The 9,709-nt window shown below is 37.0% G+C and overlaps 1 long non-coding RNA gene across 1 annotated transcript; it reads left to right on the forward strand.

The window, feature by feature from the left end:
* Positions 1 to 643: 643 nt before the first annotated feature.
* On the forward strand, positions 644 to 7,993 carry LOC106798892 (uncharacterized). The gene is made up of 3 exons (XR_005891451.1): positions 644 to 721; positions 7,541 to 7,660; positions 7,858 to 7,993. It is a non-coding gene; the product is annotated as an uncharacterized lncRNA (long non-coding RNA).
* Positions 7,994 to 9,709: the final 1,716 nt, after the last annotated feature.

Here is a 9,709-nt window from a genome sequence, read left to right on the forward strand (position 1 = left end):
ATTATGTAATCTTTATAAACAAAAACAGCCAAGGAACTACTACAGTCGGTGTTTAGTTGTGTCAGCCATTATGATGTTTTCAGAGGATTCCTTTGCTGATAAATCATAGTATTATTCTCTTTATAATGAATAATAATATTTCACTTTGTTATTACTACATAAGTACGATTTAAATAGAGATGTTTTGGGTGAGTCATATTGATTTGCAGAATCAGAATCAGAATCTCACCTATTTTGTATTAGGCGCCACCCTAACTTACGTAATTAAGCAAGGACAATTAAAAATATATGCAACAGAAACTATACTATGATTTTGCATGTGATATCATGCTTTCAAGATGGGTTGGATTGGATATACTTGTTTGTGACAGTCTGAAAAAGTCAAATTACATGTACCATGACATATTTTTGGTACTAAGCTAACTTTCAAATTGCAACATTTTACGGATCGATCAATTGGATACTCTGCATTACCTTAGTTGAAAAATTATTGTACTAAAATACTCTATGGTACTAAAATTTCGCTAAACACACAAAATATAAAATTGACTGATGATCTCAACAGTCTGCATTACGGATCGATCAATTGGATATTTTATGGTACTAAAATTATTGGGCAAAAATGCACAATTTGACTCATGATTTTAAATCTTTATGTGATAATCTTAAAGCAAGAAAACACATTTTGGATGAGCTCAACAGCACTGGTCAGAAACACCAAGTATGTATATATAATTCATTATCATATGCTTCCAGTTTCTAGTTTTATGATATATTTTGCCTGTATTACCAAACATTTGACATGAAAGAAATATTCAGCTTAGAGGATTTGAGCTGCTAAAAGCCATTCAGGGGTGGTGATGGCCAAGTCATTAACACCGTTTCAGATGTATTATTTCCTTTAGCTGTATTTTTTTTTATTTCTAGTGATTGACTAGATATTGGTTTTGTAGATATACATATTCGTGAACCGGAAGGGGATATTTTAATATTCATGACTGGACAGGTAAACATTTTTGTTATGTGCTATTTACTGTATACTTTTCTACTCCACAATGTAAATCTTAGTATGTGTTTTGATTATAACTTATTTAGGGGAAATAGCCCTTTTTCTGTTTTGAAGTTTCCCGAGAGAGATTTCCTGTTTCTGTGCGTATAAGTATTTGTTTTCCAGAACTAATCTGTATCCTAAATCCCTCGGTTTCTGATATGATGCAATGCAATGATTGAACATCTTTCAATGATCTTCATGTAGGATGACATAGAGAAGTTGGTATCTAAGTTAGAAGATAAGGTTCGTGCTCTCGAGGAAGGTTCCTGCATGGATGCTATAATCCTCCCCCTACATGGTTCTTTGCCCCCTGAATTGCAGGCAAGTAGTTACTCACTCTAGGTTCCAAATACAATCAAAATTCTATAAACTGATGTGATGGTGCATGCTGATACTTCAGATAAAAGAAACAGCAATTGTGAGAATATTTGGAAGGGCATTTTAATTTCATTCTTATACCTAATTCTTAGTTTTCTTTTTAGTTCTGTCTATAGAAAACTTGACTAATTTGCATTTGAAGATTGTTGTTGGCTTAGGTGTGAATTGTGAAACTGCCTTGAGTGTATTTATCTTAGTTCATTCCTCTTTTAACTTGTTGCTTACCTTGTTTGTTTCATATTACATGTCAAATCATATTCCTTAGCTTGTAATTAACACTCATAATTGTTCCTTTCCATATGGGGGAAAACCTTAAATATACAATGGTTGGTGTTTAAGATATTTTATCCCAGAAAATAAAGTTTGAGGCATTATAATTTTTTTGATGCATTTGATACGCATGCGTGTAACCGAGTTCACCTAGTGGGGTAAAGCTATTGTTATTATTGTTGTCGTTGAAACTCATGCATTTATTATATAATCTTTCAGGTGTGCGTATTTAGTCCTCCACCTCCAAATTGTAGACGAATCATTGTTGCAACAAATATTGCTGAAACTTCCTTGACTGTTGATGGTGTAGTGTAAGGACATTGATTCTTGATTAAATATTGTTATTTTATGATCATCATGAAGATAAGTTATTGTGTATTATTGTTGTTGTTGTAATAGCTATTATTACTTATTATTATAATTCAAATGTTTTTTTTCTCTCTCTATAGCCTATTCATTTTCATCTTAACTAGAGAAGAGATTAAAAGTTTGTTGCAAACCAAAATTCCCTGTAATACATTTATTGAATAAGTACTGAAGTTCATGATTAAGCTATTTCTGTAAAAGCAATGTCAATATTGCTTAATATTGCAAGCAGAAGAGTATGAAAACATTGTTGGCAAAATAATAGTGAGTGCTCAATATATACCACAGGCCTCAGCTGGTGATGCATTCTATTTCTTTCTGACATAATTTAAAAATCACATGCAACAGGATGTATCATTGCTTTAAAAAGAAAAACCAGATGGCTGACCATCATTGACTAGTCAATAATCTTCTCATGAAATTTAGCCTCAAATTACACTTCACAGATATTTTAAACTCTCATAATTCAATATTAAAATAATAAAAAAACACATTTTGGATGAGTTCAACAGCACTGGTCAGAAACACCAAGTATGTATATATAATTCATTATCATATGCTTCCAGTTTCTAGTTTTATGATATATTTTGTGGCGTCCCTAAATTAATGACTGGTTTAATAGAAATAATTTAAATAACAAAAACCATGGTAAATTTTTTTTTTCTTCTTTTTCTTTTTCATTTCTTTCTCTTTTCACCATAACTAGGTTTAGAAGGAAAATCCTCACTATAAAGTCCTGAATGGCCAGTTCACAACTCTATTCGGAGTCATTTCTTTCTTACCGCTCATAATTCTCTAAATTATTTTGCTGTTTCAAAAGGAAGAATGTACCAGCCATTACTTTAGGTCGTCACATGAAAATAAAAGAATAAAATACGGTCGATAAACTCTTTTACAAATAAAGTTGCTAATGCTTTCTTTTCAAATAACAAGATCGATTATAAATGCATTCATCATTTAAAGCTGTCCAAAATATGGGAGTTTTACAAAATATATAGTGTCATCCAGAGCAAAGCTGGCCAATACTGCAGAAGCTCATTAAACTTAGTCGTGTACTCCCCAACAGACATGTTTCCTTGCTTCAAATCCAGAAATTCCCTCGCCTTCCGCTTCCTGAGATCTCGCGGGAAGTAATTCTCCAGGAATTTGTCCTTGAAGGCATTCCAAGGAATTACGCCTCCAGGTGCAACAAATGAAGGCTTCACGAACTTCCACCAATTCTCGGCCTCCCCTTGGAGCATAAATGTTGCATAAAGGACCTTATGCTCCTCAAGGCAACCCATCGCCTCAAAAATCTTCTCCGTCTCAGCTAACCATAACCTAGCACCTTCCGGATCATAGTCTCCACTGAACTTTGGCGGGTGGTTCTTACGGAAAGCCATGAGTCCCCGATACTCCGCCGGCTCCACATCACGTTCCTGCACTAGAGTTTCCAGCACAGCGGTGATGCGGTCAAGGACATCACGGTTCTGATCCCTACCACGTCCTGCCATACCTATCCTGTAGGGAAACTATTAGCACCCAAGAAATCCTAAGGAGAGAGTGTACCACACAGGCTATGATAGTTATAACAACATCATTCTCTTTATACATACTTATACACACAACAACCCTATGAATCAGTCACACATCCATGCTCAAGACAATAAGGCAGAAATACACACAATGTGTAACTTAACGTCACTCCCCGAAACCTACTCTCAAGTTTCAGAGATACACAGCATTCACACAGCAAGACCATAACAGGTTCACTAGAATCCAACTTTTGCTCTGATACCACCAATTGTGGCGTCCCTAAATTAATGACTGGTTTAATAGAAATAATTTAAATAACAAAAACCATGGTAAATTTTTTTTTTCTTCTTTTTCTTTTTCATTTCTTTCTCTTTTCACCATAACTAGGTTTAGAAGGAAAATCCTCACTATAAAGTCCTGAATGGCCAGTTCACAACTCTATTCGGAGTCATTTCTTTCTTACCGCTCATAATTCTCTAAATTATTTTGCTGTTTCAAAAGGAAGAATGTACCAGCCATTACTTTAGGTCGTCACATGAAAATAAAAGAATAAAATACGGTCGATAAACTCTTTTACAAATAAAGTTGCTAATGCTTTCTTTTCAAATAACAAGATCGATTATAAATGCATTCATCATTTAAAGTTGTCCAAAATATGGGAGTTTTACAAAATATATAGTGTCATCCAGAGCAAAGGTGTCCATAGTGGTGGCTTCAGCCACATGTATACAATAATCAAATTCCTATACATCAAGTCTACCCATATAAAACAAAAGAGTAAACCTAACAGTCAGTCCTAGATACGCCCACCCTCAAAAATACACAAAACTAATCCAAGGAGCTGTCCACTCCACCGTACGCTGAAGCGTCCGTGCAGGTTCATCTGGATGCACCAAAGAAGTAGCCGTGAATCGAATGGTGCTCCGAAATCGGCACCTTGTGTTGCCTTCGAGGGTCTCCCAAGCTCCCTCTAGGCACTCCATCTCTACTCGATCACGGATTAGCTGCGTCGCCATCATGATCTACAAGAAAGAAAAGAAAGGGGTAGACTCTTTCACAAGAATCTAACTACACTGCACACCATTTGTCTCATAACCACTACATGCAAGTAAAAGGGGTATTTTAAGGCTTTCCATCTCTGGTAATCGATTACACAGCCTTGGTAATCGATTACCAGAGGCTAAACTTGAATTACACAGCCTCAGGACATGAAATATGCAATAATGCACTGTGTAATCGATTACACATGCCTGGTAATCGATTACCAGTGACCCATTCCTCTGTGTAATCGATTACACAGGCTGGTAATCGATTACCAGAGGCTTCCACCATCTCCCAGTTCCCTTTTTAAGCCTGGTAATCGATTACACCCCTTGGTAATCGATTACCAGAGGCTTCCCTAGCTTCCTGACCTCGTTTTCAAGCCTGGTAATCGATTACACCCCGTGGTAATCGATTACCAGAGACCATCTTAGCCTCCTGTCTTCATTTTTTAGCCTTGTAATCGATTACCCACCCTTGGTAATCGATTACTAGAGGCCATAACCCACATATCAATCAAAGTTCACAGCTGGCCAGCCACCACAAGCCCCCTTGCTTTGTGGTCTTTGTTCCTTTTATCTGTTGACTGCCAGGAGCTCGCCTGCTTAGGTACATCACAGGTTCTCACTGACCGACTATGCCCGGGTTGGGTCGGGATTGGTCAAGCTTGGTTTTGGGCAATAGCACCCCACCTGACGTCCCCAAGGTCTCCTGACCCCCGCGACATATCTCCAGGTACCACTCTGTGGTCAACAATAAAAGTAGGAAGTTTCACCCTTCAACACTTCCTCATCTCAAGCTTGTAGGATTATGGGGTACCCATCACATGTGGTACTAGGTGGCGGTCGGGCGATGGTGCACAACAAGTTTTCCACATCCACAATGCGCGCATAAACCCACCATCCCCTGTTGCCCACCTCCATCTGAGCTCACGTATTCCCACGTAGCCCATATCCTCGTTTCTCTCAACACCGGGTCCCCATCAATCCTCCCAAGCTTCCACAACATCCAATCAAAACAACATTCAAACAGCACAAGCTATCACAGCCAAGCAAAACAGGGCAAAGGCAGAAAACTCTGCTCAACACACCAACCAAAATCACAGTTTTTCTCACTTAAAGACCACAGTAACAATTCCTTCGATCCAATTCGTTAACCGTTGGATCGACTCCAAAATTTTAATGGAAGTCTATAGTGAATAAGCCTACATTGTGACCGTTGGGATCTACTAGCAAACATCTAGAACTCATTATGTACTACTCTTTCCACAGTCAACCACACACAAGCATTTTCTGCACCAAGCTAAAATCCTGCTGCACCTATTTTGACAGCAAAATTCTGCATAAGTGCAGATTTCGAAAATCACACTTCCCCTCATCCAATCTTGCTCAAATCAAATCCTACAAGTCCCAAATCATGTATCAAACATGTCTAAACCAAAGCCAAGCTTCAAACCACAGCAACACAAAATCTAGGTGTCCAAAACCCCTCAATTCAATGGGTTTTCTAGGTTTGAAAAGTGAAATTTAGAATGAGGTAAATTTTAAGCAAACTCTCACCTCACACCAGTCCATAACATCAATCTAAACTTGCTCAAACTGAATTTACACCTAAAATCCCACCGAATCAAAATTTGACTCCTCAACACCCAATTTTGCCCTAGAAATGGCTCTTTGTTCACTTTGATCATTTGTTCTTCTCTCTAGCACAGTCCAAGCTTTCTCCCAAGTCCTAAATGACATTTCAAGCTAGTATTAACTCACTTTAACCTCCATTTACCACAGAATTCAGACTTAGCCTTCCAACTCTCAAAGCCTCACTCTTTTTCCACTCATAACACCACATTCTCACTTTCCAACCCTAGGTTAACTCTACATTTCATCTCTAACAGTTTTCCATGGGCAATTTTCAGCATATAAACATCACAAACATTATCACAAAAACCCTAAAACAGAATGGGTATGTTTAACTCATCCAAACATGGCAATTTCAACAAGCTTTCAGCAAATGTCTTCACAAATAATCATCACACAGCAGAAACCTAGCAAGACTACCCATAATATCTCCCAAAACCCCATACCCACGAAAATCAAGAGGGAAAGAAGTCCACCCAAACCTGAAATTTCGAAGTCCCACTCGTAGCCACGCACTTCACGACTCCAAAAGTGCCCTCCTTTTGCGATTTGGAGCAGAAATGAGCACCAAAGGTTGGAGCTTTGTGTGGAGCTTCAATGGAGAATGAGGGAGAAAGAAAGGCAACGTGAGGGAGAGGGAGAGAGAAGGCTTCTGCAATTTTCTGCTGAGTGAAGAGAGAGAGAGAGAGTTGCTTTTTGGTTTTTAAAGGCTTTTTCCTCTTTTCTTATTATTTTATTCAAGCAATGCCACATGTCTCCATTTGAGTGGAGCAAGAAGGGCCCACTTTCTCTTTTTGACTGTGACCCATACTCAGCCACAAAAGTGAGAAAAATCTGACTTTTGAAACGCTAAAATCCTGCCTCGGTTTGCGTGCCATTTCTCTGGTTCCAGTTTCTCGCGTTTCTCTGCGTCCGTCGGGGCCAGTTTTCGAAAGTAAGCAATATATATATCAAAACGCTCAGAATAAAACCCCGAGCGTGGTTCAGAGGTTGGTTTCGTTAAATTTTAAGTCACACGCAAAACGATGATTTTTAAACTAATTACTTAGGAATAAACCCATAACCTCCCAGTTATGGATTTCTCTTCCTTAATTAGCCTAACCCGCATATCTTGCCCCCACTATTCCTACCCTTACCAAGAACATATATGCATATACACTGAATAATACTTATATATATATAATCATTCAAAATACATCATTTCCAAAAACTCCGGGTAGAAATTTCCAGGATGTTACATATTTTGCCTGTATTACCAAACATTTGACATGAAAGAAATATTCAGCTTAGAGGATTTGAGCTGCTAAAAGCCATTCATCTAGAACCAAATCCCTTCGACATAGAAAGAGATTTAATAACTCCAACATTCAAATTGAAGAGACCACAATTTCTCAAGTACTACAAGGTTTGCTTCTTGTGGTTTGATCAAAATTTCATAACTATTGACCTTTTGAATTACTAGTTTGATTCACAGTTTGTACCAAATGTGCATCAGTTTTGGCTTCCATGTTTAGCACCAAATGCTGATCTATAAATTCCAATCAGATGTTTGAGTGTGCATGACTTAAATAAACATTACTCTTTGCCAACATTATTTTGCAGGATCATATTGATCAACTATACAAGGAAGCAAAGGGAGCAATGGTGTAAACCATGCAGCAAGTGGCCATGCTGTGTGCAACAATTTTAAGATTTCTGCTAGTTATGAAGAAAAATCCATTTGGCATTCTGTGTATTTTGGTAAATAATTTGTATTGACTGAAGTGCAAAACCATAAACATAGATAGAATAGGCTGTATGCTGAAACAGCAGCTCCATATGTAATTCTTGTAAAAAATCACATAATAAAATTGTGTGGCCCATGCAAAATCTGTATTTTCTTTTGGCAGATATGCTTTATTCTTTCATTTTTATAGTTTTGGTATGACTTAATATTTCAAGAGTACAGTAATTACTCAGAATTATATTTTTTAACAATCCACAATCTTAGCCATCAGAATAAGGTGGAATTTTCTACAATTTAACCTTGTATTTTCGCACAACCATCAACATATTTCTATGTCTGGTATTGTCTTTGGGTTTTTAAATGCTTTGGTTCTATCTGATATTGATTGATAACTTCTAAAATGTGGTGAAAACTACGATAGACATTAAATCCAAATCACACACTCACACACACATGTCTTTTGAATACACAAGCTTGGATACCACATGTCCACATTACTCATAATTTTTATTTTTAAGGTTCAATGAAAGTAAAAATTCTTTTCAATATTTCACTTAACATTTTATACAAAAGCAAAAACTATTGGGACATGCATGTTAGATTTCATCTGATGTGGGACTTGTGTATTTCCCAACAATGCATAAGTCACATAGGCAGGGTATTCTAGTCTCTAGACATCAGTTCCTATCAAATGAATGACAGAGGAAACAAATTAATTGTTTCATTCACTTACATCAACCAAGTCCAAATTTGCTACTCTATATTTGTGTGCCTAACCAGCGTGCGTCCAGACAGGATAAACTAACAGAATGATTAATTTGAGGAAGCTTGTTTAGAGGTCACTGTCTTTAGAAGCACTTCGCAACTTGGTGCCTCATATTGAAGCCTTAGCCTTATCTGCCATGAACTCTTGGGGTGGTGATGGCCAAGTCATTAACACATTTAAGGAAATGAAAAGGGTAGGTTTAATTTTTGCTGCAAACATAATATGTGTGTGTATGTGTATAGCTTTTATATTAAATTGACTCATTGACACTGGACCAATGATTGGATGGATTATTATATTGCTATTATATTCAAGCACTGGTGAGTCTCGCATTTCTGGCATTTGTTTATGTATGTTTTACTATATAAGTGGGATAGTGATAGCAATTCAGCAACAGAACACCACATAGGCCACATTGCAGAAGCTACTAACAGGCCAAGAAGAGTGAGTAAGAAGCCCACTTACTTGCTTTGAGCGAAGGCTCCAAGTGCTTGTAGAATCTTCCAGAGTTTGTTACAACATTCCACTAGTTTGTTGGTAGTGATAATTAACTATACAACAATTTGAATTTCTGTTAGCTATAGTAGTATAAATATGTAAAAGAAGTGGAATGAAAAATCAAGCAGAACACCCATAACTGAAGTCAACTGCAACTGCAAGTACTCTACATATATAATTTCCTTTTATGCTTGCTTATCACTAATTCGATGCAATGCACTCAGAACCACCAAGTTTAAGTAGTTGCAGCATCTTAAAATAATCCTACTATTTGATTTTTCATATTCGAGTTTTGTATATGATATCCTCCCAGACATGCCATTATCTTATGAACAGTTACCTAGTTTAATTATAAAATTCCAAACAGAGGAGTAACCAATTACATGACAAACAACTTTATGCTGAAAATTGAACCTACAGGCTACAATTTTGTGGAATTTTATCAGTTAGGGGCAAAACACAGA

This window comes from Glycine max, chromosome 5, assembly GCF_000004515.6.
Source record: "Glycine max cultivar Williams 82 chromosome 5, Glycine_max_v4.0, whole genome shotgun sequence".
In the NCBI taxonomy this organism is placed as follows: domain Eukaryota; kingdom Viridiplantae; phylum Streptophyta; class Magnoliopsida; order Fabales; family Fabaceae; genus Glycine; species Glycine max.